General features: G+C 45.8%; 1 protein-coding gene across 1 annotated transcript in view; it reads right to left on the bottom strand.

Annotated features, from left to right (window-relative positions):
* Positions 1-13,621, bottom strand: part of SH3BP4 (SH3 domain binding protein 4) — a 51,911-nt gene that overhangs the window by 14,234 nt on the left and 24,056 nt on the right. The window lies entirely within an intron of this gene.

Consider the following 13,621-nt stretch of genomic DNA (forward strand, 5'->3'; position numbering starts at 1 on the left):
GTTGTATGTAAAGTAAATAAGGTTTTTAAAATGTTTAAGAAGCTTCATTTAAAATTAAATTAAAATGCAGATCCCTCCGGACCGGTGGCCAGGACCCGGGCAGTGAGAGTGCCACTGAAAAATCAGCACACAGAAAAATTTGGCACGCGTGCCATAGGTTGCCTACCCCTGCTTTAGGGCTTCACCGAGTCAGGAACTTGTTTTTTGCTCTTCCTAGAGTGAGACATGCCAGTGTCTTTTCTGATTTTGACATGATCTTTGCAGGGGAGGTTGTGAAAGAGTTATCTATTTGATTGGATGGCCCTAGCTTCTGAAGACAGTCCCTTTTTCCCCTCAGGTATTACTGCTAATGCTAGATGAAAAACAGACTATTAACAAGAAGCCTGGATGATGACATGGAATTCACTTTTTTGTCTCATCAGCTTAGAGAGTCAAATTCCCAGGCCCAATGGAACAGGTGTGATCATCTAGTCTGATCTCCTGCATAATACAGGCCAGAGAACTCCCCCAGAATAATTCCTTATGAATCATAGAATATCAGGGTTGGAAGGGACCTCAGGAGGTCATCTAGTCCAACCCCCTGCTCAAAGCAGGACCAATTCCCAACTAAATCATCCCAGCCAGGGCTTTGTCAAGCCGGGCCTTAAAAACCTCCAAGGAAGGAGACTCCACCACCTCCCTAGGTAACGCATTCCAGTGCTTCACCACCCTCCTAGTTAAATAGTGTTTCCTAATATCCAACCTCCCCCACTGCAACTTGAGACCATTGCTCCTTGTTTTGTCATCTGCCACCATTGAGAACAGCCGAGTTCCATCCTCTTTGGAACCCCCCTTCAGGTAGCTGAAGGCTGCTATCAAATCCCCCCTCATTCTTCTCTTCTGGAGACTAAACAATCCCAGTTCCCTCAGCCTCTCCTCATAAGTCATGCGCTCCAGACCCCTAATCATTTTTGTTGCCCTCGGCTGGACTCTTTCCAATTTTTCCACATCCTTCTTGTAGTGTGGGGCCCAAAACTGGACACAGTACTCCAGATGAGGCCTCACCAATGTCGAATAAAGGGGAACGATCACGTCCCTCGATCTGCTGGCAATGCCCCTACTTATACAGCCCAAAATGCCGTTAGCCTTCTTGGCAACAAGAGCACACTGTTGACTCATATCCAGCTTCTCGTCCACTGTGACCCCTAGGTCCTTTTCTGCAGAACTGCTACCTAGCCATTCGGTCCCTAGTCTGTAGCTGTGCATGGGATTCTTCCGTCATAGGTACAGGACTCTGCACTTGTCCTTGTTGAACCTCATCAGGTTTCTTTTGGCCCAATCCTCTAATTTGTCTAGGTCCCTCTGTATCCGATCCCAACCCTCTAGTGTATCTACCACGCCTCCTAGTTTAGTGTCATCGGCAAACTTGCTGAGAGTGCAGTCCACACCATCCTCCAGATCATTAATAAAGATATTAAACAAAACCGGCCCCAGGACCGACCCTTGGGGCACTCCGCTTGAAACTGGCTGCCAACTAGACATAGAGCCATTGATCACTACCCATTGAGCCCGACGATCTAGCCAGCTTTCTATCCACCTTACAGTCCATTCATCCAGCCCATACTTCTTTAACTTGGCAGCAAGAATACTGTGGGAGACCGTATCAAAAGCTTTGCTAAAGTCAAGGAATAACATCCACTGCTTTCCCCTCATCCACAGAGCCAGTTATCTCCTCATAGAAGGCAATTAGGTTAGTCAGGCACGACTTCCCCTTGGTGACTCCATGCTGACTATTCCTGATCACTTTCCTCTCCTCTAAGTGTTTCATAATTGATTCCTTGAGGACCTGCTCCATGATTTTTCCAGGGACTGAGGTGAGGCTGACTGGCCTGTAGTTCCCCAGAGCCTCCTTCTTCCCTTTTTTAAAATGGGCACTACATTAGCCTTTTTCCAGTCATCCGGGACCTCCCCCGATCGCCATGAGTTTTCAAAAATAATGGCTAATGGCTCTGCAATCTCATCCGCCAACTCCTTTAGCACCCTCGGATGCAGCGCATCTGGCCCCATGGACTTGTGCACGTCCAGTTTTTCTAAATAGTCCCGAACCACTTCTTTCTCCACAGAGGGCTGGTCACCTTCTCCCCATATTGTGCTGCCCAGTGCAGCAGTCTGGGAGCTGACCTTGTTTGTGAAGACAGAGGCAAAAAAATCATTGAGTACATTAGCTTTTTCCACATCCTCGGTCACTAGGTTGCCTCCCTCATTCAGTAAGGGGCCCACACTTTCCTTGACTTTCTTCTTGTTGCTAACATACCTGAAGAAACCCTTCTTGTTACTCTTAACATCTCTTGCTAGCTGCAACTCCAAGTGTGATTTGGCCTTCCTGATTTCACTCCTGCATGCCTGAGCAATATTGTGGAACTAGAGCCGAGCTTTTTTAGATCAGCCAATCTTGATTTAAAAAATAGCTACTGAAGGAGAATCTACCACAACACTTGGTAAAGTCTTTCAATGGTTAATGACTCTCACTGTTAAAAATTTACCCCTTATTTCCAGTCTGAATTTGTCTAGCTTCAGCTTCCAGACATTGTGTCATGTTAGACCTCTCTCTGCTAGGTCCATTGATGAATATTTCCCCCCAAGTAGGTATTTATAGACTCTAATCAAGTCAACCATTAACCTTCTCTTTATTAAGCTAAATAGACCGACCACATTGAGTCCATCACTATAAGGCATGGTTTCTAAAACGTCCATTTTTGTGTCTCTTCCACAAGCATGATAAAATTTTTCATTCATATCATCCAATTTATCAACCTCCTTCTTGAACTGTGGACACCAGAACTGGACACAGGACTCCAGCAGCACCATTGCCAGATACAGAGAGAAAAAAATATCTCCACTCTTACTCAAGCTTCCTGTTTGTGCATCCAAGGATTGGACTAGCCCTTTTGACCATCGCATCGCACTGGAAGCGCATGTTCAACTGATTATTCACCATGACCCCAGAGTCCTTTCTTCCCAGGAGAGCGTTCCCCATCTTGTAAATACAGCCTACATGCATCCATTTGCATTTGGGTGTATTAAAAACACATTGTTTGCTTGAGCCCAGCTTAGCAAGCGATCCAGATGACTCTGAATCAGCGACCCCTTCTCTTCATTATTTACCACTCCCCCAATCTGCATGTCACCTGCAAACTTTCCCACTCATCGTTTTGAGAAGCGCTTTCATTCCAAACTGTTTATAGGTAGCTAGTTTTGCACACTGCTCCTTCACTTTTGGAACGTCATTTTTCTTGACTTTAGGATTAGAGAAGCCTGTATTTATTCCTTTTCCAAACCAAAAACCAATCTCGAAGTGAAACGGTGAGAGCAGAGTTTAATCCAAAAGGTTCTTCTTGCGAGCAGATACTGGACAGAAAAGAAAGATCATATCAATGGATACAAGAAAAATCACCACTTTTTAAATTTAAAAAAAAAATATATTACCCTTGAATTCTCATGCCTTGAGTCTTTCCTTAGATCAAGCCAAATCATAATTGCTCAGGAAGCACAGGAGGATTATACATCTAAAACTGATTTCTGAAGAGGTATCCACTTGCTCCAGGATGCGAGCCCATCTTTTATCAATAGCATCTTTCACAGTCAAAAACCTTAAGTGGACTGAAGCCTTTGTGTAGAAGGCTGGGGTTGGTGCTAGCGACTCAAAAGATTTAAAACTCTTTGGGAGCAGTAGGTTTTTGGCAACTCACAACTCTCACCGTTATTTCATTATTTTGTGAATACTCAGACAGACAGAGCATTTTCATCCTTTCCTTCTCATTTAGGTGAGGCACAGCAGCAACAAGACCTACAAGCCATCTTTGCCATTTAGAGCCAAAAACAATGAGTCCAAAGTAAAACCCATTTAACTACTACAGTTCTTCAATGCAATAACGCAAACTAAAAGAGCTCCTGAAGCATTTAAGAAGATGAGTAAATATTTAATTTCGGTCTTATAAAGAGTCCGTTTACATCCATTAAACAGGACTACACACACTGAAAACAAACTGTTTTTAAGACAAAACCATAACAACCACCTTCTTAACCCCATAGAGAACTTTCTACCTTCCCACCTCCACTCTCAAACCTGGTCTACACTGGGGGGTGGGGGATCGATCTAAGATACGCAACTTCAGCTACGAGAATAGCATAGCTGAAGTCGACGTATCTTAGATTGACTTAGAATTACTTGCGTCGCGTCCTCACGGCGCAGGATCCATGGCCGTGGCTCCCCCGTCGACTTTGCTTCCGCCTCTCGCCGAGCTGGAGTTCAGCAGTCGACGGGAGAGCAATCGGGGATCGATTTATTGCGTCTACACTACACGCGATAAATTGATCCCCAATAGATCAATCGCTACTCGCCGATCCGGCGGGTAGTGTAGACGTACCCTCACACAACTTCCCCAGTAAGCAAAGTCATGCAGCACATCCTAATGTCACCAAATCCAGGTCTAGGGAAACCACAGGGAGGAATGCACAGTCCAGGGCCAAACCCCCCTGCCATGAGGATGTCTTGCCACCAGTGCTGTCTCATTTATAGCAAGAGTACTGTCATGGATGGATATAAACTGTTCAGGAAGGACAGGCAGGGCAGAAAAGGTGGGGGAGTTGCATTGTATGTAAGAGAGGAGTATGACTGCTCAGAGCTCCGGTATGAAACTGCAGAAAAACCTGAGAGTCTCTGGATTAAGTTTAGAAGTGTGAGCAACAAGGGTGATGTCGTGGTGGAAGTCTGCTATAGACCACCAGACCAGGGGGATGAGGCTTTCTTCAGGCAACTAGCAGAAGTTACTAGATCGCAGGCCCTGGTTCTCATGGGAGACTTTAATCACCCTGATATCTGCTGGGAGAGCAATACAGCGGTGCACAGACAATCCAGGAAGTTTTTGGAAAGTGTAGGGGACAATTTCCTGATGCAAATGCTGGAGGAACTAACTAGGGGCAGAGCTCTTCTAGACCTGCTGCCCACAAACCAGGAAGAATTAGTAGGGGAAGCAAAAGTGGATGGGACCTGGGAAGCCGTGACCATGAGATGGTGGAGTTCAGGATCCTGACACAAGGAAGAAAGGAGAGCAGCAGAATACGGACCCTGGACTTCAGAAAAGGGAACTGAAGGGCAGGATCCCCTGAGAGAATAACATGAGGGGGAAAGGAGTCCAGGAGAGCTGGCTGTATTTTAAAGAATCCTTATTGAGGTTGCAGGAACAAACCATTACAATGTGTAGAAAGAATAGTAAATATGGCAGGCGACCAGCTTCGCTTAACAGTGAAATCCTTGCTGATCTTAAACGCAAAAAAGAAGCTTACAAGAAGTGGAAGATTGGACAAATGACCAGGAAGGAGTATAAAAATATTGCTTAGGCATGCAGGAGTGAAATCAGGAGTGAAATCAGGCAGGATCCTGAACTCAAATCACACTTGGAGTTGCAGCTAGCAAGAGATGTTAAGAGTAACAAGAAGGGTTTCTTCAGGTATGTTAGCAACAAGAAGAAAGTCAAGGAAAGCGTGGGCCCCTTTCTGAATGAGGGAGGCAACCTAGTGACAGAGGATGTGGAAAAAGCTAATGTACTCAATGATTTTTTTGCCTCTGTCTTCACAAACAAGGTCAGCTCCCAGACTGCTGCACTGGGCAGCACAGTATGGGGAGACGGTGACCAGCCCTCTGTGGAGAAAGAAGTGGTTCAGGACTATTTAGAAAAGCTGGACGAGCACAAGTCCATGGGGTCGGATGCGCTGCATCCAAGGGTGCTAAAAGAGTTGGTGGATGTGACTGCAGAGCCATTGGCCATTATCTTTGAAAACTCATGGCGATCGGGGGAGGTCCCGGATGACTGGAAAAAGGCTAATGGAGTCCCCATCTTTAAAAAAGGGAAGGAGGAGGATCCGGGGAACTACAGGCCAGTCAGCCTCACCTCAGTCCCTGGAAAAATCATGGAGCAGGTCCTCAAGGAATCAATTCTGAAGCACTTAGAAGAGAGGAAAGTGATCAGGAACAGTCAGCATGGATTCACCAAGGGCAAGTCATGCCTGACTAACCTAATTGCCTTCTATGAGGAGATAACTGGCTCTGTGGATGAGGGGAAAGCAGTGGATGTGTTATTCCTTGATTTTAGCAAAGCTTTTGATACGGTCTCCCACAGTATTATTGCCAGCAAGTTAAAGAAGTATGGGCTGGATGAATGGACTACAAGGTGGATAGAAAGCTGGCTAGATCGTCGGGCTCAACGGGTAGTGATCAATGGCTCCATGTCTAGTTGGCAGCTGGTATCAAGCGGAGTGCCCCAAGGGTCGGTCCTGGGGCCGGTTTTGTTCAATATCTTCATTAATGATCTGGAGGATGGCATGGACTGCACTCTCAGCAAGTTTGCAGATGACACTAAAGTGGGAGGAGTGGTAGATACGCTGGAGGGTAGGGATAGGATACAGAGGGACCTAGACAAATTAGAGGACTGGGCCAAAAGAAACCTGATGGAGGTTCAACAAGGACAAGTGCAGAGTCCTGCACTTAGGACGGAAGAATCCCATGCACTGCTACAGACTAGGGACCGAATGGCTAGGCAGCATTTCTGCAGAAAAGGACCTAGGGGTCACAGTGGACGAGAAGCTGGATATGAGTCAACAGTGTGCTCTTGTTGCCAAGAAGGCTAACGGCATTTTGGGCTGTATAAGTAGGGGCATTGCCAGCAGATCGAGGAACGTGATCATTCCCCTTTATTCGACATTGGTGAGGCCTCATCTGGAGTACTGTGTCCAGTTTTGGGCCCCACACTACAAGAAGGATGTGGAAAAATTGGAAAGAGTCCAGCGGAGGGCAACAAAAATGATTACGGGGCTGGAGCACATGACTTATGAGGAGAGGCTGAGGGAACTGGGATTGTTTAGTCTCCAGAAGAGAAGAATGAGGGGGGATTTGATAGCTGCTTTCAACTACCTAAAAGGGGGTTCCAAAGAGGATGGATCTAGACTGTTCTCAGTGGTACCAGATGACAGAACAAGAAGTAATGGTCTCAAGTTGCAGTGGGGGAGGTTTAGGTTGGATAATAGGAAAAACTTTTTCACTAGGAAGGTGGTCAAACACTGGAATGGGTTACCTAGGGAGGTGATGGAATCTCCTTCTGTCATAACTATAAAGGGAAGGGTGGCAGCTCTCCTGTGTACAGTGCTGTGGAATCCCTCCTGGACAGAGACTCCAAATCCTTTTACCTGTAAAGGGTTAAGAAGCTCGGGTAACCTGGCTGACACCTGACCCAAAGGACCAATAAGGGGACAAGATACTTTCAAATCTTGGGGGGGGGGGGGGAAGGCTTTTGTGTGTGCTCTTTGTTTAAGGGGTTGTTCGCTCTTGGGACTGAGAGGGACCAGCCATCAATCCAGGTTCTCCCCATCTTTCTAAACAAGTCTCTCTTATTTCAAAATTGTAAGTAAAAGCCAGGCAAGGCGTCTTAGTTTTACTTTGTTTTCTCAACTTGTAAATGTACCTTTTACCAGAGTGTTTATCTTTGTTTGCTGTACTTTGAACCTAAGACAGAGGGGGGGGGGGGGTCCTCTGAGCTCTTTAAGTTTGATTACCCTGTAAAGTTATTTTCCATACTGATTTTACAGAGATGATTTTTACCTTTTTCTTTAATTAAAAGCCTTCTTTTTAAGAACCTGATTGATTTCTCCTTGTTTTAAGATCCAAGGGGGTTTGGATCTGTATTCACTAGGAGTTGGTGAAAGGAAGGAGGGGGGAAGGGTCAATTTCTCCTTGTTTTAAGATCCAAGGGGGTTTGGATCTGTATTCACTAGGAGTTGGTGAAAGGAAGGAGGGGGAAAGGGTCAATTTCTCCTTGTTTTAAGATCCAAGGAGTTTGGATCTGTATTCACCAGGGAATTGGTGAGAGGTTTCTAAAAGCTTCCCAGGGTAGGGAATGGTGGCAGCGGACCAGAACTAAGCTGGTAGTTAAGCTTAGAAGTCCTCATGCAGGCCCCCACACTTGTACCCTAAAGTTCAAAGTGGGGATACAGCCTTGACACCTTCCTTAGAGGTTTTTAAGGTCAGGCTTGACAAAGCCCTGGCTGGGATGATTTAGTTGGGAATTGGTCCTGCTTTGAGCAGGGGATTGGACTAGATGACCTCCTGAGGTCTCTTCCAACCCTGATATTCTATGATTCTAAGAGGGGCTGTTCGCTGGAGCAACTCAGATGATCCAAACTGCCCTAGTAGCACACTGGAAAGGATGCAATCTTTGAGGTATCCAAAGTATTTAGGACTTTCAAAGTCAAGTCAGCATCTTATACTTCACCTGGAAATGCGGTAGCCAGCACAGATCACAGCAGCAGCAAAAACTCTACCCAGTTTACCACTCGGTACGTTTTTCCCGCATTTAGTCTGGGCTGTTATGCCCCTAACTGCTCACCCCTCTGTCCACACACAAAACCCTTTCACCTGAATTTGGTGGTGCTTGAAACTTGGGCTAGCTGGCCTGGATGGAGTGTGGAGCTCAGGTGCCACTTACGCTCTGATTGGTAATGCGTCCACTTTGCGGTGAGGACGCAGGCTAAGTCGCTCAGTGCTGATAGTCCTCGAATGCCTTCCCACAATTCCCCTACATGGCCAGGACAGACACGTGCTCCACAATTCAACGGGGAGAGGAATCAGAGCAGCACAGCTGACTGCAGCACAAAGAACCATGGGATATGTCCCCAGAAGTCCTGGCAATGCACCTGGGGAGCGCAGCACCAGTGAGGAGGACACAGTAACTCAGGCAGGGCCTTGCAGACCAGGCCAGGCTAACCCGGTGGCCCAGACTCCGGTGCCCAAGTAAGCTCGTCTGGGAACGCAGAACTTTAGCCAGAGTGGTTTTTGCAGAGCTCAGGTGGTGGGTGACTTTTTAAGTCCTGTTTACTTCGAGCTGGATCTGTGTAACCAGAAAGCTCCAGCCAAAATTTTCAGCAGATTAGTGATTCTGGGTCCTTCAGTTTTTGGGCGCCTGATTTTTCATGGTGTGCTGACCGAGCACTAGCCCAAGGTGCCTCCAGCTGGGACCCAAAAGCTACTTAACCATCATGTCAACGTTTAGGGTTCAGTCTTCTACAGCTGGGATAACAGCAGGTAATAGACTCTCTGAGCTATAAACCCTTCTAGTGGTTCTGAACTCTTAACATTACACAAGACTGTTCCGATCTCTCCTGCCACCCTGCTCATTGGGTTCCTGGCTTCGTTTTGTATGCTCCTTTGCATGGGTGAGCGTGCGTGCACAGTTCACAGGGATCAGGAAACTTCTATGTAACTTTAAGAATTATTTTTAAAAAAAGCCCACCACCACACTGGCGAGGGTTGGACGACCCTACTCTAAGCGAACTGCCTTTGTAACGTCTCACTTTTTGGATTAGGATTTTAATAAAGCTGCATTCAAAAAGCAAGACAAATCTGGTTATTTTTAGAGGAAACTCAATAACTCCCCAAGAGTCAGTGGATTCTGGTACCCCCAGGAAATAAGTAAAGGGAAAAATACAGCTGCTGCACATCTGTGAGGGACCACAATGAGGAACAGAATTTGGCCCGTAGGAAAGAACTGATTGCAAGTATATCCCTGTACGATTGCAGAAATGTGGGAGCCCATGGATTTTTTCAAACTCTCTCTCTTCCATTGTTAAATGCTCATTTGCCTGAAAACCCCACCCCCAATTTTGAATGAAGAGATCCCTTGGCAGGAAAGAGGGTGGGGGAGGACCCCAAATCTGTTTTTGCTTTTGAAGCAGAAGAGACTCTGGGAGAGCTCTGGGGAACGGTCATGATCACCAGACGGCGCTGAAGTTAGGGATGGGTTAAACTGGCCTGTCTGTGGGAAACAGAGGTTCATCTTGGCGTTCTTCCATCCTACATCTGTTCCTTTTGGATTAGTGCTTATATCTCACACTACTGCCCCCCGCCTCACGATATTTCTCTTTTCAGCTATAAAAATAGCTCATGGCCCTTGAGTAGCCTGCCCCATTTGGCTTTCCACATCAAGGATTCTGTCTGAATTCCTTTACACCTGTCCCTTCCTTAAAGTAGAATTTGTGCTTCTTTGTTCTTTTATTAAACACAAGGTTTTTTTTTGTTTTTTTTTAAATGCATCCATACCCTTTTCCTTTTGAGTAGAGGCCTTCTCAGCAAGAATCCTTCTTAAGGGTTGCTTTTCCTTTGAATAAGAACTTGTGCATTGAAGCTTTTCAATGATCTCTCGAGACACTTCAGCATTTGGGTTGCCATTTTCCATTCCTATCAATGCCCTTCTGTACAAAGGTGACTGGAACTTCGTGTCCCAGTCACAGACCTGTTCCCACAGGCTCAAGCAAGATTGCTGCCTGCACTTAAAGACACAAATGGAGGAATGCCACAAGTAGGTATTAAGAGGATCCTTTCTCTGGTGGATGGCAATTTAAACTGCTGTCTAAACAGACAGTTAGGTAGAAGGCAGATGGAGTAGCCTGCCGTGGCAGATTTTTAAGAGCAGGTTAGACAAACACCTGTCAAGGATGGTCTAGATAATACTTAGCCCTACCTTGAGTGCAGGGGACTGGACTAGATGACCTCTCAAGGTCCCTTCCAGTCCTACAATTCTATGATGTAAAAAAATAAAGTAGCACCTGTACTCGAAGTAACAAAAAACTGACCTATGAAGCAAAGGGAAGTAAGGCCTGTCAGTCTCTTGGGAAGCATAGAGAGGAAGTGCGTGGGCAGAATATTCTCTCATTGACTGGAGAAGAGCAAGCCATACATGGCTGGGAGCAGAGATGGGGGCAAGATTACACCAGGTTTGTGCATGAATGAGAATCCTGGCCTATGTAAAACCCTTCCCCCTACTCCTCTTCATTCTCATTCACCTCCCTGCTGAGGTGAACATTTCCATGCCAGTAGTAACAGATGATGTTTTGCTACTTCTGCATAGTCAGGGGTGTTAGGAACTGCACAACTGAGCGAGGAGGCTGGGCTCAAAACGCCCCCTGGCTCAAGTGGACAATAAAGAGTCTTAAAAATGCCCGTTGACAACAGAGATCTGAGCTAGTTCCTAGGCAAAGCCTCTCCACGTTCACTCCACAGCCTGCATCTCTGCTAGACTTCTTATCAAAGCAGAAGGGGATGCTACAGCTTTAAGACACTTCAGCTAAAAATGTCGCTCCTGTCTGTCAGAAATCTTCATCCATGGAGCAGAGGGATGCGCCTGGCAGCTCTCTGTCACCCTAACAACAGAGCAGCAGAGCTGGAATGGTGTGGCAGGAAGGAAGGAAAACCTGATTCCCGGCCTTCCCCCACCTCCATGCACCACAATATATAACCCTGTGCAGGAGTCAAGAACCCAGCAGCTTTCTTGGACCTCAACCTAGCCTCAATCCCCTCCCCGACCCACTCAGCATTCGTCATCCTTGCTTTGGCCTTGTTTAAGCATAAAATTTTCTGTTTAATATAATTTCTTGTCCACCTGCTGCTTCTCTTCCTATCGGCTGGCTTCTGTACAGACTCTGCATGGCTGCTAGTTTAAACTATGGGATCTTAGCTATCAAAAGTTTAACACTGCAGATTGTGGGATGATTTACAAAGGATCAAAGTGACAATTTAAATATGTCTAACCCCATCTATCTGTCACAGCAAGCGCTAGTTCGACAGCACTATTTATTTTTTAAGTTTCCCTCAAACAATGATATGAGCAACTTTCACTGTGAAGTTACAACAGACCACATACCTGAATTTGAGGAAATCTTGACTGAGTTTTTCAAAGCAATCCAGGGGATTTAGATACATTAGACTTAATAGCTGATGTTTCAAAATGCTCTAGACCAGTGGTTCTCAAAGCCAGTCCGCCGCTTGTTCAGGGAAAGCCCCTGGCGGGCTGGGCCGGTTTGTTTACCTGCCACGTCCGCAGGTTCGGCCGATCGCGGCTCCCACTGGCTGCGGTTCGCCGCTCCAGGCCAATGGGGGCTGCAGGAAGCAGCGTGGGCTGAGGGACGTGCTAGCCGCCCTTCCCGCAGCCCCCTTTGGCCTGGAGCAGCGAACTGCGGCCAGTGGGAGCCGCGATCGGCCGAACCTGCGGATGCGGCAGGTAAACAAACCGGCCCGCCAGGGGCTTTCCCTGAACAAGCGGCGGACCAGCTTTGAGAACCACTGCTCTAGACTGCTTTGAAAAGTTCAACCCTAATTTTATGATTATTTATTTACTTTTAATTAGTTCATTAGGCGGCTCCTATGATCATGTGAATTCCAGTAAAACTCAAAGGGCTCCATCACTTTCTCTTTGGGGTCCAATATTTTCCCATTCTCCACAGTGATATCAAATGTAGGTAGGAGTTTTGAAAAGAGCTTTTTTAATTCTGCTGAGGTATTAGAGGGAATAGTCACAAATGAATCCCTGAACATGCTAGATTGGGGAGCCATTACTCAACTACACCCTTTCTTCATGATAATGAAGACAGCTTACACCTAATCCTCAACATTCACCACTCCTATTAAATGACAAAGATGTGAGTTATTACATATTTCGACCCATTTTATCTATGAATAATTTAGTTCCCAGGCCTGAAACCATCAAGAGAAGCTTTTGCTATTCAATAGTTAAGTTTCCATTTTAAAAATGTGATTCTCTGTTGCTTAGTTATCTGCTTTTGTGAAAGACACAATTTCAAGGACGAGGAGTGCCGCAAAACTGGTCTAAAATACAAGCCCTGAATGTCTTTGGCTTGTTTCCTGTGAACCACACAGAGATCCACTCTGCAACAACAAGTTTTCAGTGACATTTTCTAAGGGCAACTAAGCGAGAATCACAGGATTCAAGTTTCCCCTGAATGCAAACAGAAGTTTATTAGAACATCGCTGGTTAAGCCATATTTTTAGATATTAGGTATAGTACAGACTAACATGGCTACCCCTCTGATACTGTATGAGTACTCCATTGTTCAGGATGAGCCACCTAAATTCAAGCTGCTACAGTCACCCAGTCTACCTAATATGCTTAGAAGATGGTCAGGGAAAGAGAAGAAGCAAACAGGTTCCTGATTAAAAATAACCAGCAGGAAAATCCTTTTTTAAAAAAAGCCTGTTTTTTAATCCTATATAAAAGTGAAGTTGCAGAATTCTTTCTTCCCAGTTGCAATATTTATAAGAACCCTTTGCTATACTTCAGTGCACGAGGTTTTTTAATTGACAGTTAACCAACATATTCCTGTACAGGAGTCGTTTTTAACTTCTTGCTATATGCCAGTTTGCTGTCTTATTACAAGCTCCCGCATAAAGCCTCCAAATGGGTGTCGATGCCCAACAAGCTTTAACAAGCTCTTTTTGCTTTAAGTTGCTTCACCTCCGTGACTAGGAACTCTTCACGGTATTTATTTATTTCTGGCTTCAGAGCGCGAATAACCACTTTAAAGCCAAAGACTACTGAAGCTAGTGGAACAACTTGCAATTACTTCAATGGGCTTTGGATCAGCTACCTTTTAAAATAAACACATACGTCTACGCGTTTGCCTAAAACCCCACAGAGGCTCTGAACATACAGTGTCCACCACTCAAAGAGAGAAGGATTGTGAAGTGCCTCTATAGCTATGTAACCATCAATGCCCCACCCTCCAATCTGGAGGTACAGCT

This window comes from Emys orbicularis, chromosome 11, assembly GCF_028017835.1.
Source record: "Emys orbicularis isolate rEmyOrb1 chromosome 11, rEmyOrb1.hap1, whole genome shotgun sequence".
Classification (NCBI taxonomy): Eukaryota; Metazoa; Chordata; order Testudines; family Emydidae; genus Emys; species Emys orbicularis.